The following is a 12,700-nucleotide window of genomic DNA, read 5'->3' on the forward strand; positions in this document are numbered from 1 at the left end:
TTGCCATTTCCTTCTCTGATAGGAACAATCAGTTCAGTTCAGTTCAGTCGCTCAGTCATGTCTGACTCTTTGCAACCCCATGAATTGCAGCACACCAGGCCTCCCTGTCCATCACCAACTCCCAGAGTTCACTCAAACTCATGTCCATCGAATCAGTGATGCCATCCAGCCATCTCATCCTCTGTCGTTCCCTTCTCCTCCTGCCCCCAATCCCTCCCAGAATCAGGGTCTTTTCCAATGAGTCAGCTCTTCTCATGACATGGCCAAAGGATTGGAGTTTCAGCCTCAGCATCAGTCCTTCCAAAGAACACCCAGGGGTGATCTCCTTTAGGATGGACTGGTTGGATGTCCTTGCAGTCCAAGGGACTCTCAAGAGTCTTCTCCAACACCACAGTTCAAAAGCATCAATTCTTCGGTGCTCAGCTTTCTTCATAGTCCAACTCTCACATCCACACATGACCACTGGAAAAACCATAGCCTTGACTAGACGGACCTTTGTTGGCAAAGTAATATCTCTGCTTTTCAAATAGTATCTAGGTTGGTCATAACTTTCCTTTCAAGGAATAAGTATCTTTTAATTTCACAGCTGCAATCACCATCTGCAGTGATTTTGGAGCCCCCCAAAATAGAGTCTGACACTGTTTCCACTGTTTCCCCATCTATCTTCCATGAAATGATGGGACCGGATGCCATGATCTTAGTTTTCTGAATGTTGAGCATTAAGCCAACTTTTTCACTTTCCTCTTCCACTTTCATCAAGAGGCTTTTTAGTTCCTCTTCACTTTCTGCTGTCATGGTGGTGTCATCTGCATATTTGAGGTTATTGGTATTTTTCCCTGCAATTTGATTCCAGCTTCTGCTTGTCCAAGCCCAAAAGGAACTATAGAAATAAAGAAAGTGAAGTCTCCCAGTCATGTCTGACTCTCTGCAACCCCATGAACTGTAGCCCATCAGGCTCCTCCATCCACGGACTTTTCCAGACAAGAGTACTGGAGTGGGGTACCATTTCCTTCTGCACAGGAAAACAGTGGGCAGATTCAAAGCCCTGCAAGGGCGAGTGTGGGGCTGGGGAGCGGGTAAGCAAAGGTGCAGCAAGAAGTCTGTGCCCCTGCCAGGGGAAACAGGCACGTCTGTGCCCCTTGCCACACCCTTGCCCATCAGCTGAACTGACTGCCAGGGAGAAGCTTCTGGTCAAAAGGGCAGCAGGAAAGCTATTCCTGGCCTTTCCACAGCCTCATTAGCATACGAGTGCCCCTGCTTTATGCTATAAAGGACACTCCCATGACATACAGGGAAGAGGCTCAGTTAACCAGTTCCTAATAACCAAATCCACAGCCAGAGCGGAATTCCTCCTGGAACCTGAGACCTTTATAAAGTGGCAAGTGCAGCGTCTTCTCCAGCGTCAGCCATAGAGCTTGGGACACCAGCATGAGGCTCCATCACCTGCTCCTCGGGCTCCTCTTTCTGGTCCTGTCTGCTGGGTCAGGTGAGCTCGTGGGAGCCCCGTTGGGAGCTGCGGGCTCTCTCTCCTTTTTCTACCTCCTTCTGTCCTGCTACCCCCATCCACACGAGGTCAGACTAAACTCACCATATTTGATGCTTCTGAGAAGCCAGTGCTGAGTCCTCAGTAGTGAGAGGGGGCTGAGAACTGACCTGCAAAATTCCTGGTTGTTTCTAAGCCACTCTATCGAGTCAAAGCTTCTGAGCCCGTCTCCTCATTGGTTTCATGAGGAGGAAACAGAATATGCCTCTGTTAAGTGGCATATTTTTTTTCTTTTTCTTTTTTTTCTTTTTTTTTCTCCTTTTTTTCTTTTTCATAAAAGCAAGAAATTTGATACTGTCCCATGACAGAAGCACAGAATGTCGCTTTATAAATCTATCTGAAGGGTGGCGGCTCTGGGGGACCAGAGAAGTCCAGAGGAGAGTCAGGCCAAGCCTGGGCTTCGGGATCTGCCGTTGGGACGCTCCGTGCTGAGTCTCCTCAGCAGGAAGGTCCTCCAGGACACGTCGCTGATGATGCGACCCTCGCTCCACAGCTCGGAGGCAGCACATGCAAAGCATTGTGCAGGATCGGCTGTCTGATTTTCATCTTACCCTTGATATTTCCAGAAATAGGATGAAAATATATAGGAAGGAAGGAGGGACGGAGGGAGGGAGGGAGAGGTTGCGGAAGTTGAGACTTGAGACAACTGATTAGATGTCAAAATCAAGTTGAAAAGGCCTTGTCTGATCAGTGTTGTTTATGCCTGTAACCCAACTCTTAGCACAGTGGCAGGGAGAGAGGACAGGGGTGTAAGAAATGTGGCCTTTCAGTGCACGGGGCCCGGGTTCAATCCCTGGACGGGGAAGTAGAGAGGGACCAGCGGTGCCTTGTGGTCAAGAGGGAAAAGGCCTGTGAGGAAGACAGAAAGGCCCCTGGTCAGGCGTGTGAGAGGACGGGAAGGCCTCTGGTTGGGAGGAAACCACAAAGGGAGGAGGAGAGGGGCTGAATCGCACCAGCGCTGAGAGCGTTCTGAGTCAGTAGAGACAATGATACAAAACTTTTTTTTTCTGAACCATTGTCACTGTCAGCTGTAAGTTACTTTGAGAGTAAGTTCTCTTTAAACAGTTCTTACACTTTCAGCTGCATCTTTTCCTCCTATCTCAGCTCTACTACTTGACTGACTCCATGAGTTGGAAAACTAAACGATGAAAATAGAACCTGCGGGCTGCTTCTGACTCTGGGCGGGAAGGTGGATGTAGCAGAGCTTCCATGTCTTTGCCCTCGTGGTGGAGCTGACCCCGCACACAACTGGGGTCCTCACACCCCAGTCCCTCAGCCTCTGGTTCTGGAAATGGGAGGGTCCACCAGAGCCTGGGCAGGGTCAGTGTCTGTCTGGAAGCTGGTCCACGGGGTCCTGGACTCACATCTTGTTGTCACGAGGCTGTGTCCACATTTCAGCAAAGAAAGCCCCAGGGCCTCGCTCAGAGGGGACACAGATGGCCTTCTTGAGATGCCGCTTTCCTGCTGACACATTTTCCCCTCTTTATTGTCTTTTTAGGATTTACTCAAGGAATAAGTAATCCTCTAAGCTGCCGTAGGAATAGAGGCGTCTGTTTGCCGATCAGGTGCCCTGGAAGCATGAGACAGATTGGCACCTGTTTCGGGCCCCGAGTAAAATGCTGCAGGTCGTGGTAAAAGAAGGCGAAGATGCGGCCGGGACTGATGTGGAGATAGAAACTGCGCCCTTTGACAAAGCGTCTAAAATTTAAACCAGAATAAATTTTGTTCAAAGTTAAAGAATCTTGCCCACTGGTCACTGAGGTTGTTGTGTGGTGTCTGATCCCAGGTGAATTCTGAAAGCCCTGAGGATGCTCTCTGATCTCCCCACGCGAACCATCGGGGAATCCTGGTGGGGTGCTCTGTGCTCCCAGGGGTGTGACCCTCTGTTCCTTGGGGGTCTAGCTTTCCCCAGCCCCTCTGTCTACTGTCCTTCCTGCTTCCCAGCCCCGGGCACCCTGTCCTGCCCCTCATCTCCCCTCAAACATGCACCCCAGGGGTCCAGAATCACCAGCACACCAGTCCCATAGGAAAGCCCCAGCCCCTGCTCCAGGAGGAAACCCCCCTCCTCTGCCCCACTGCAGCCCTCACTTCCATTTGGTTTGTGCTTCTTACTCCTGCCTTGTGCGCACGTGGATACACTTCTGATTCCCTTTTGGGCTGTAAGATCTCTATAGGCATGGATTGTCCTATTCCTGTAAGTGCTGGGCATTGAGACGAGACATTGCTTCACAAATTGTCATCAACTGAATGACAGAGTTGACATGGACAAAGCATGTCTCTCTGTGTGTACATGATATGATGCAACTAGATGCTACGGAAAAACAAGTCCTGTGGAAAGCACAATTCAATGAAGACAACACAGCACAGAACACAGAGACCGCAGGGGGCAGGGCGAGCATGCTGACCTCAGCCTGCTTGCAGTTTCTTCAGAGGGTTTGCTAGTTAAACCAAGAGCCTTGCTGGTGCACACTGTATGTGTGAGCAGCTCTCTGGTCTTTGCACTAACTCTTCCCTCAGTGCAAGCTGAGGTCACCAAGGGGATGGTGTTAGGAGACAAGGCCTTCGGGAGGTGATTTGGTCATGAGGGTGGGACCCTCCTGGGTGGAATGAGGGCCTTTATGAAAGAGACCCCAGAGAGATGGCTCACCCCTTGTGCCCTCTGAGGACACAGGGAGAAGACCGCCGTCCACCAGCCACCTGCTCTGTCTTGATCGTGGAGCTCCCAGCCTCCAAAACTGAGAAGTGCAGGTCTGTTGTCAGAGAAGGCAATGGCACCCCACTCCAGTACTCTTGCCTGGAAAATCCATGGACAGAGGAGCCTGGTAGGCTGCAGTCCATGGGGTCGCTAAGAGTCGGGAATGACTGAGCGACTTCACTTTCACTTTTCACTTTCCTGCATTGGAGAAGGAAATGACAACCCACTCCAGGGTTCTTGCCTGGAGAATCACCGGGTAGGGGAGCCTGGTGGGCTGCTGTCTTTGGGTCGCACAGAGTCGGACACGACTGAAGCGACTTAGCAGTAGCAGCAGCAAGGGTCTGTTGTTAGTAAACCACCTATTACAATACCACATGTAAAATAGATAGCCAGCAGGAACTTGCTGTGTGACTCAGGAAACTCAAACAGGGGCTCTGAGACCAGCTAGAAGGGTGGGATGGGAAAGGAAATGGGACGAAGTTTCAGGAGGGAGGGGGCATGGGTGAACCCATGGATGATTCTTGTTTTTCTATGACAGAAAACCACAAAATTCTGTAAAGCAATCATCCTTCAGTCAAAAAACAAGTGCAAAAAAAGAGCCACCTGGCCTATCGTGTTTCTGTTTCAGTAGCCTGAAAGGGCAGACACATGACAAGTGAGAATTACAGCACACTTGGAATTAAGGTACCTAATCATTCGGCCTTAAGATAGGGAAATGACATGGAGTATATGGCTGTGCCCAATGCCATCTCACTACAAGGAGCCTTAGACGTGGAGGAGTGATGCAGACCAGTGTCAGAGATGCACTCTGAGAGGCTAAACCAGCCCCGGCTCACATTGATGTGCAGAAGGGGCCATAAGCCAAGGAGGGCAGGCAGCTTCTAAGCGTGAGAAGGAAGCAAGCCTCCAGAAGGAACGGCATGCTGCTGACACTGTGATTTGAAGCCAATGAGACCCATTTGGGACTTTGGATCCTCAGAACTACAATAACAAGTATGTGTTCCTTTAAGCCACATAGCTTGTGGCAATTTGCTACAGTGGCAACAGGAAATCAATACAGCAGTAGCTTAAAATCATGCCTTGAGCCTAAAATTAGCAGCTCAAAAGAGACAAACCTGTGTGTGTTTAATGGAGGAAAAAAATGATAACAGCTGTCAACATTTTACTCAACTTTATATTTCTTTTTTCACAGAAATGCTCATGGTGCATCTGCCAACTCTTCTTCATCTCGAAGGTTGTATTTGGGACTCAGTCTTACACCTCATATATCTTGTATCCCTTTTATCCTTTATTTTTAGTTTGTTTTATTATCATGGAATGCTTATCTGCCATTAAGTGTGGTTTGGTGGTACTGTTTATATTAAATTTTGATCATATTCTTTGTTGGGATTTCAGTTTTTAATTTCTACTTACTTTTAAGTTGCATTCTTGTATCTGTTGATGTTTTACTGCCATAACATTTCTGGGTGTCATGTTGGACTCCTGCATGGGAGGAATGCTTGTGTCATTTCAGCACCGAGAAGACGATGGCTTTCCCATGTGAGTCATGAACCAAATGGGCTCATGCACTGGTCCAAGGTCAGCCTTTCCACCTGGATCCTGGGTCTCATTTCTCATGCTTACTCAGGGGTGAGACCCAAACCGTCTCTACCTCTTGCCCCCGTCTAGTGCAGCTACAAAAACTAAAAGCAGGGACTTCCCTGGTGGTCCAGTGGTTAAAACTCCAGCTGCCAAAGCAAGGGGCATGGGTTCATCCCTGGTCAGGGAACTAAGATCTCATATGCTACAGTCATATCCAACTCTTTGCGACCCCAAGGACTGCAGCATGCCAGGCCTCCCTGTCCATCAATAACTCTCGGAGGTTATTCAAACTCATGTCCATCAAGTCAGTGATGCCATCCAACCATCTCATCCTCTGTCATCCCCTTCTCCTCCCACCTTCAATCTTTCCCAGCATCAGGGCCTTTTCAAATGAGTTACTTCTTCCCATCAGGTGGCCGAAGTATTGGAGTTTCAGCTTCAGCATCAGTCCATCCAATGAATATATAGGAATGATTTCCTTTAGGATGGACTGGTTGGATCTCCTTGCAGTCTAAGGGACTCTCAAGAGACTTCTCCAACATCACAGTTCAATAGCATCAATCCTTCCATGCTCAGCTTTCTTTATAGTCCAACTCTCACATCCATACATGACTACAGGAAAAACCATAGCTTTGACTAGATGGACCTTTGTTGGCAAAGTAATGTGTCTGCTTTTTAATAAGCTGTCTAGGTTGGTCATAGCTTTTCTTACAAGGAGCAAGTGTCTTTTAATTTCATGGCTGCAATCACCATCTGCTGTGATTTTGGACCCGAAAAAATAGTCATCTATTGCTTCCACTGTTTCCCCATCTATTTGCCATGAAATGATGGTATCAGATGCCATGATCTTAGTTTTTGGAATGTCAAGTTTAAGTCAGCTTTCTCCACTCTCTGCTTTCACCTTCATCAAGAGGCTCTTAAGTTCCTCTTCAATTTCTGCCATAATGGTGGTATCATCAACAATATGAAGTTATTGATATTTCTCCCAGCAATCCCGATCCGGCTTGTGTTTCATCCAGCCTGGCATTTCTCATGATGAACTCTGCACAGAAGTTAAATAAGCAGGGTGACAATATACAGCCTTGACTTACTACTTTCCCAGTTGGAACCAATCTGTTTTTCCATGTCTGGTTCTAAGTGTTGCTTCTTGAGCTGCATACAGGTTTTGCAGGTGGCAGGTCAGGTGGTCCATCTCCTTCAGAATTTTCCACAGTTTATTGTGATCCACACAGTCAAAGGCTTGAGCATAGTTGAGGAAGCAGAAGTAGATGTTTTCTGGAAATGTCTTGCTTTTGCTATGGTCCAACACATGCAAGCAATTTGATCTCTGGTTCCTCTGCCTTTTCTAAATCTAGCTTGTACATATGGAAGCTCTCAGTTCATGTACTGTTGAAGCCTAGCTTGGAGGATTTTGAGTGCTACTTGGCTAGCAATCAGCAGTCTGCATTGATAACTAAGTTTCTTCTTTTCAGAAGACTAACATATTATGCAAACTACATCTGTACCTGTTGCCCTCTAACTCTGCAGGAGCCACACTCTGCATCTATGATTCCTTAACTTATTCTAGCCACGTCCTGATACTTAACTTTATGGCATCATAAACCTCCCCTTGTAGTTTGGTACCTCTCTTTGCTCTATTTTAACCTCATGTTGATGCTTAACTTTATGGTGCACTCTCTTTGGAAGCCACACCTAGTGGTTTGCTTTCCCCCTTTTGTATTATAGGAAGAAAGTCACCAGGAAATCCCCAAAGGACAATGGACCCAAGCACCAGGACCAACTGCCAGACCCAAATACCTAGCTACCTGACACTGGCCTAGTGACTGTTTCCAAAGAGTGCAAAAAGAGAGAATTCAGGACCCCTACACTTTTGTCCTGTGTCTCCAACGCCTGACTGTGAGCCCCAACTGTTTGATCCCCTGGATTCCCGATGGAGGGGAGACAGGCTCCTTGAGGCAAGAACCAATTGTGTTCTCCCTTCTGCAGGCTTAAGGGTTAAAGCCATCTTTCTCTTTGACCCAAACTCTGTCTCTGCAAATTTTATTTGGCCCCCATGGGCAGAGAAAACCAAGATTTCAGTGGCAACAATGCCACCGAGTCTGGCTGGTTCCCCACCTCTCCGCCAGGATGACTCCTGCCAACGGGGATCAGGATGCATCCTGTGTGACCTCACTCACCCCTTCCTCCACCCTTTGTTGACCTGGCCTCTAATCGTGTAGCCACGGACAGGGGCTCCCAGGTGTCTCTGCCACAGTCCCCCTGAGAAGGGCAGAACTGCAGAACTTCAAGGTAGGTTTCCAGAAGAGAGAGAGACATCTGTGGTTGAAGAGAGCGTGGGAATTGATGTGTAAGGGTCACTTTCAGTATAAAAGTGCAAGAGAGAAATGTGGCCAATTGCCTGTAGGCTATACTTTCTTTTCCATTATTATAAAAGTACTGTTACTGGGACCAAGGAAGTAAAACCCTCACAGCTATTCTGTAGAATTAAGTAAGACTTATTTAAACAGCTTGCTACACTCTATTTTTAGGTTGATGTCACTAAGCTAAAATAGATCTCCACTTAGTGAAAGATTCAAATGCTGATCAAAAGATTAAAAGTGAAAACATTTTGTTGCTAAGTTGCCTCAGGACAGAGAGAAAAATATCAGAACATATAGTTCACGTAAGATGGAAGAGAGGTGGGTGAGTGAAGGCTAGAGACCATGACATATTATGAACTGCTTTGACCTGTTGGTTGGGAGTGGTTGAGTGGGTGCTTGTGCTCGGGAACACTTTGGGATAAAGCAAGTTAATGGTCTCTCTCCAGACCCTCAAAACCCTAAGGATTATGCCCAAGCCTTCCTTTCTTTTCTCCTTCCCTCCCTCATTACCTCCATTCATATCCATTTATTCATTCACCTATATGTTGACTCTTCCATACTACTACCTATTCATAGAAACAAATGTTTGACTACCTGCTCTATGCCAGGCACTGTTCTAGGTGCTGAGATTGTGAGATAATAAAACAGGACTTGTTACTTTGGAGACTTACATATAAAGAAAAAGAGAGGTATGAACATGTAAGGCAAAACCAAGTGGAGAGAAGGAAGACATGGAGAAAAATATCAATGATTTACCTGGTATGCATGTGTGCCAAGTCACTTCAGTTGCGTCCAAATCTTTATGACCCCATGGGCTGTAGCCCACCAGGCTCCTCTGTCCATGGGATTCTCCAGGCAAGGATACTGGAGTGGGTTGTTATTCCCGTCTCCAGGGGATCTTTCCGACCCAGGGATCAAAACTGCATCTCCTGCATTGGCAGGTGGGCTCTTTGTCACTAGGGCCACCTGGGAAGCCCCTTATCTGGTATCGTTTGGGGATTTTCACTCAAGAATACGTTGATGAACTACCTGGATTAAGAAATACTCCAGCGCATAAAGCCTCACATGATTGTGGTCAATGCAAGAGCTTGCTTAGGTAGGATCAATTCTTTCTGTAAATGGTAGCAAAAAAAAAAAAAAATGTTCAGAGTGAAAAAAGATCATTTTAATTTCCAAAATTCCTTCTCATTTTTCGATTGTGAATGGTGTATGTGTGTTGTGTTGTTGTTCAGTGAATCAGTCGTGTCCAACTCTTTGCGACCCATGGATTGAGGGTGTTTATTCTGAAAGGAGAAATGGACAAATGCAGATACATGAAATAAAGGTGAAAAAATAAATGAATAATTTTCTAACAGAATTCAATGTTTAGTGATTTTCCCCCCCAAAATGCACCAGACCTCAGAGGCATAAGCAGAAGTGAGAATCATAGTGGAAACACTGACTTCCTACCCCCGCTTTCTTTACTATGGGCAAACACTTGGACCATGTGTCCATAGATGAAACATCCTCAAATGAGGCCCAGGCCCAGCTGAACATGTCTGGTAGGATCAAAGCACTTTCTTTCCAGCTGAAATTTTCAAACTCTCTGCCAGAACGCCTGCCCCGATTCAGGTGTGCCACCAGACACTGGTTCTACTTGCAATTCCGAAAACTTCTTTCCCATCATGAAGCTACTGTACCTTCCCTTCCTCTTACTTGTGTGTCTTATCCAGACAACATCGGGTTAAGTGGCAGAGGCAACTGGTCGGATGATATGGTGGATGAGCTTGGAGCCTAGAGTAGGGAAGGTCAAGTTGGTTCCTCATCCAGGGATGTGCTAAAGGGAATAATATCAAATCTGAGAGAAGCATAGGATATGCGACATGCTCCATTCTACAAATAATGAAAGAGAAGCTTAAAGACGTGAAAAATAGCCTCCCACGATTGCCCTTAATTAGCTGGTGGTAAACCCATAAATTGTAACGGTGATAGAAAACATTTACAGGGGCCTTTATGACTTGCAAACGATTTCCATGCGACTTACAGCAACACTAAGAATAGTGAATCATGTTGACCACTTCCAATCCCAAAGAAGGGTAATGCCAAAGAATGCTCAAACCAACACACCATTGCACTCATCTCACGTCAGTTAAGCAGTGCTCAAAATTCTCCAAGCCAGGCTTCAGCAGTGCATGAACCGTGAACTTCCAGATGTTCAAGCTGGTTTTAGAAAAGGCAGAGGAACCAGAGTTCAAATTGCCAACATCCGCTGGATCATCGCAAAAGCAAGAGAGTTCCAGGAAAACATCTGTGTCTGCTTTCTTGACTATGCCAAAGCCTTTGACTGTGTGGATCACAATAAACTGTGGAAAATTCTGAAAGAGACGGGAATACCAGGCCACGTGACCGGCCTCTTGAGAAACCTGTATGCAGGTCAGGAAGCAACAGTTAGAACCGGACATGGAAAAACGGAATGGTTCCAAATAGGAAAAAGAGTACAGTACGTCAAGGCTGTCTAATGTCACCCTGCTTGTTTAACTTATATGCAGAGTACATCATGAGACATGCTGGGCTGGAAGAAGCATAAGCTGGAGTCAAGACTGCCGGGAGAAATATCAATAACCTCAGATATGCAGATGACACCATCCTTATGGCAGAAAGTGAAGAGGAACTAAAAAGCCTCTTGATGAAAGTGAAAGCGGAGCGTGAATAAGTGGGCTTTAACCTCAGCATTCCGAAAACCAGGATCATGGTATCTGGTCCCATCACTTCATGGCAAAGAGATGGGGAAGCAGTGGAAACAGTGCCAGACTTTGTATTTTGGGGCTCGAAAATCACTGCAGATGGTGGCTGCAACCATGAAATTCAAAGACGCTTACTCCGTGGAAGGAAAGGTATGACCAACGTAGATGGTGTATTGAAAAGCAGAGATATCACTTTGCCAACAAAGGTCTGTCTAGTCAAGGCTATGGCTTTTCCAGTGGCCATGTATGGATGTGAGAGTTGGACTGTGAAGAAAGCTGAGTGCTGAAAAATTGATGTTTTTGAACTGTGGTGTTGGAGAAGACTCCTGAGAGTCCCTTGGACTGCAAGGAGATCCAACCAGTCCATCCTAAAGGAGACAAGTCCTGGGTGTTCATTGGAAGGACTGATGCTGAAGTTAAGGTCCAATACTTTGGCCAGCACATGCGAAGAGCTGACTCATTGGAAAAGACTTTGATGCTGGGAGGGATGGGGGGCAGTGCTGGTGCCAGCCGGCAAAGTCGATCAGGTCCCGAGTATGTGCACAGCAGGGCTGAGAAAAGAAACTAAAGCAAGAGAAATCTACAACAAAGATGGGGTCGAGAGGTTCAGACACGTCTCCACGAATGGATTCAGTCTGACACCAACTTTATTCAGCATCTCATATTTATACAGAAGAGGGTGAGAAAGACAAGATAGTTAACATTTTCTTTGTTTGACCTACACATCTTACAAACAGTCACAAGAAATCTTGAGAGCATGGGAATGGCACCCTGTTATTATTTCTTACACCAGATAACATTTCTCTGTGCATGAGAAGTTTGCACAGAACTCCAGGTGCCTGCAGTAAATAAGTGCCTAACCTCTGGGGTGGCGGGACAGAGACCTATGTTTGCAAGGAAACACTCAAGGACTGAGGCAGCTCCCAGAGCTGTGTCCTTCGGACAAAGGACCCCGTTCTCACGGGCAGCTCCCTGCATCTCCCCCTTTCTTTTTATATAGGCGCACGCTTATGTTCCTTTAACCGCAGACCATTTCCATAGATGGAAGCCTTTATCATCCATAGATCATCAATTAGTTTTTTAAGTAAACAAAGTGCAAGGAATAAAACAGTTAAAATTATTAAGAATAGTCCTCCTATGGCCACTCCCAAGTACCAAATACTATTGACAGTAGGTACATGTCGAAAAAGTTCTTTAACAAAAAACTCAGCTCTTTTTGCAACATCCAAATCAGGTCTAGGCGCATTTTCAATGTTCATTATTTCCTGATGTAGATGCAGCAAATCTAAGGAAATATTTTCATTATGCCAAATTCCTTCTAAATGAGCTTTCACCTTATCCCAAGCAGTTATACTACCATTATATTTTTTTGGGGTAACACAGATCCATCGAAAATCGGCATGACATTGTACCCGTAATCTCAACTTTATACTTTGAACCTCTTCACCTAAAAATTTTACAACATCATAAAGGGCATTCAATCGATCTTCTATCTTTTTGTCCATATTTTCTTGAGTCCCCAGGGTAATGGATACATTTTGTGCCAGATTATTAACAAAAGTTGCAGTTTGCACTGAGTGTGCCAGGGTTTCGGGCCGAGTCTGGAGACCAGTCCCACAATGACTCATTTGTCCCAAATATGTTATAAACCATAGCAGTTCCATCTCCACACAGTCTCCATGGTGCAGCAGTGACTCTTCCCCTTGTTCCAAAGTCGCAGAAAGGGATATCTAAAGGACCAGTTCCATTACGATGTTGAGGAGTTCCAGATTCTTTCGTTACTCCAGGAATATATAGG

General features: G+C 46.2%; 1 long non-coding RNA gene across 1 annotated transcript; it reads left to right on the forward strand.

Annotated features, from left to right (window-relative positions):
- Nucleotides 1–1,042: 1,042 nt before the first annotated feature.
- LOC133239810 (uncharacterized) lies at nucleotides 1,043–3,283 on the forward strand. Its single transcript, XR_009733973.1, has 2 exons — nucleotides 1,043–1,486; nucleotides 3,042–3,283. It is a non-coding gene; the product is annotated as an uncharacterized LOC133239810 (long non-coding RNA).
- Nucleotides 3,284–12,700: the final 9,417 nt, after the last annotated feature.

Source organism: Bos javanicus, chromosome 27 (genome assembly GCF_032452875.1).
Source record: "Bos javanicus breed banteng chromosome 27, ARS-OSU_banteng_1.0, whole genome shotgun sequence".
NCBI lineage: Eukaryota > Metazoa > Chordata > Mammalia > Artiodactyla > Bovidae > Bos > Bos javanicus.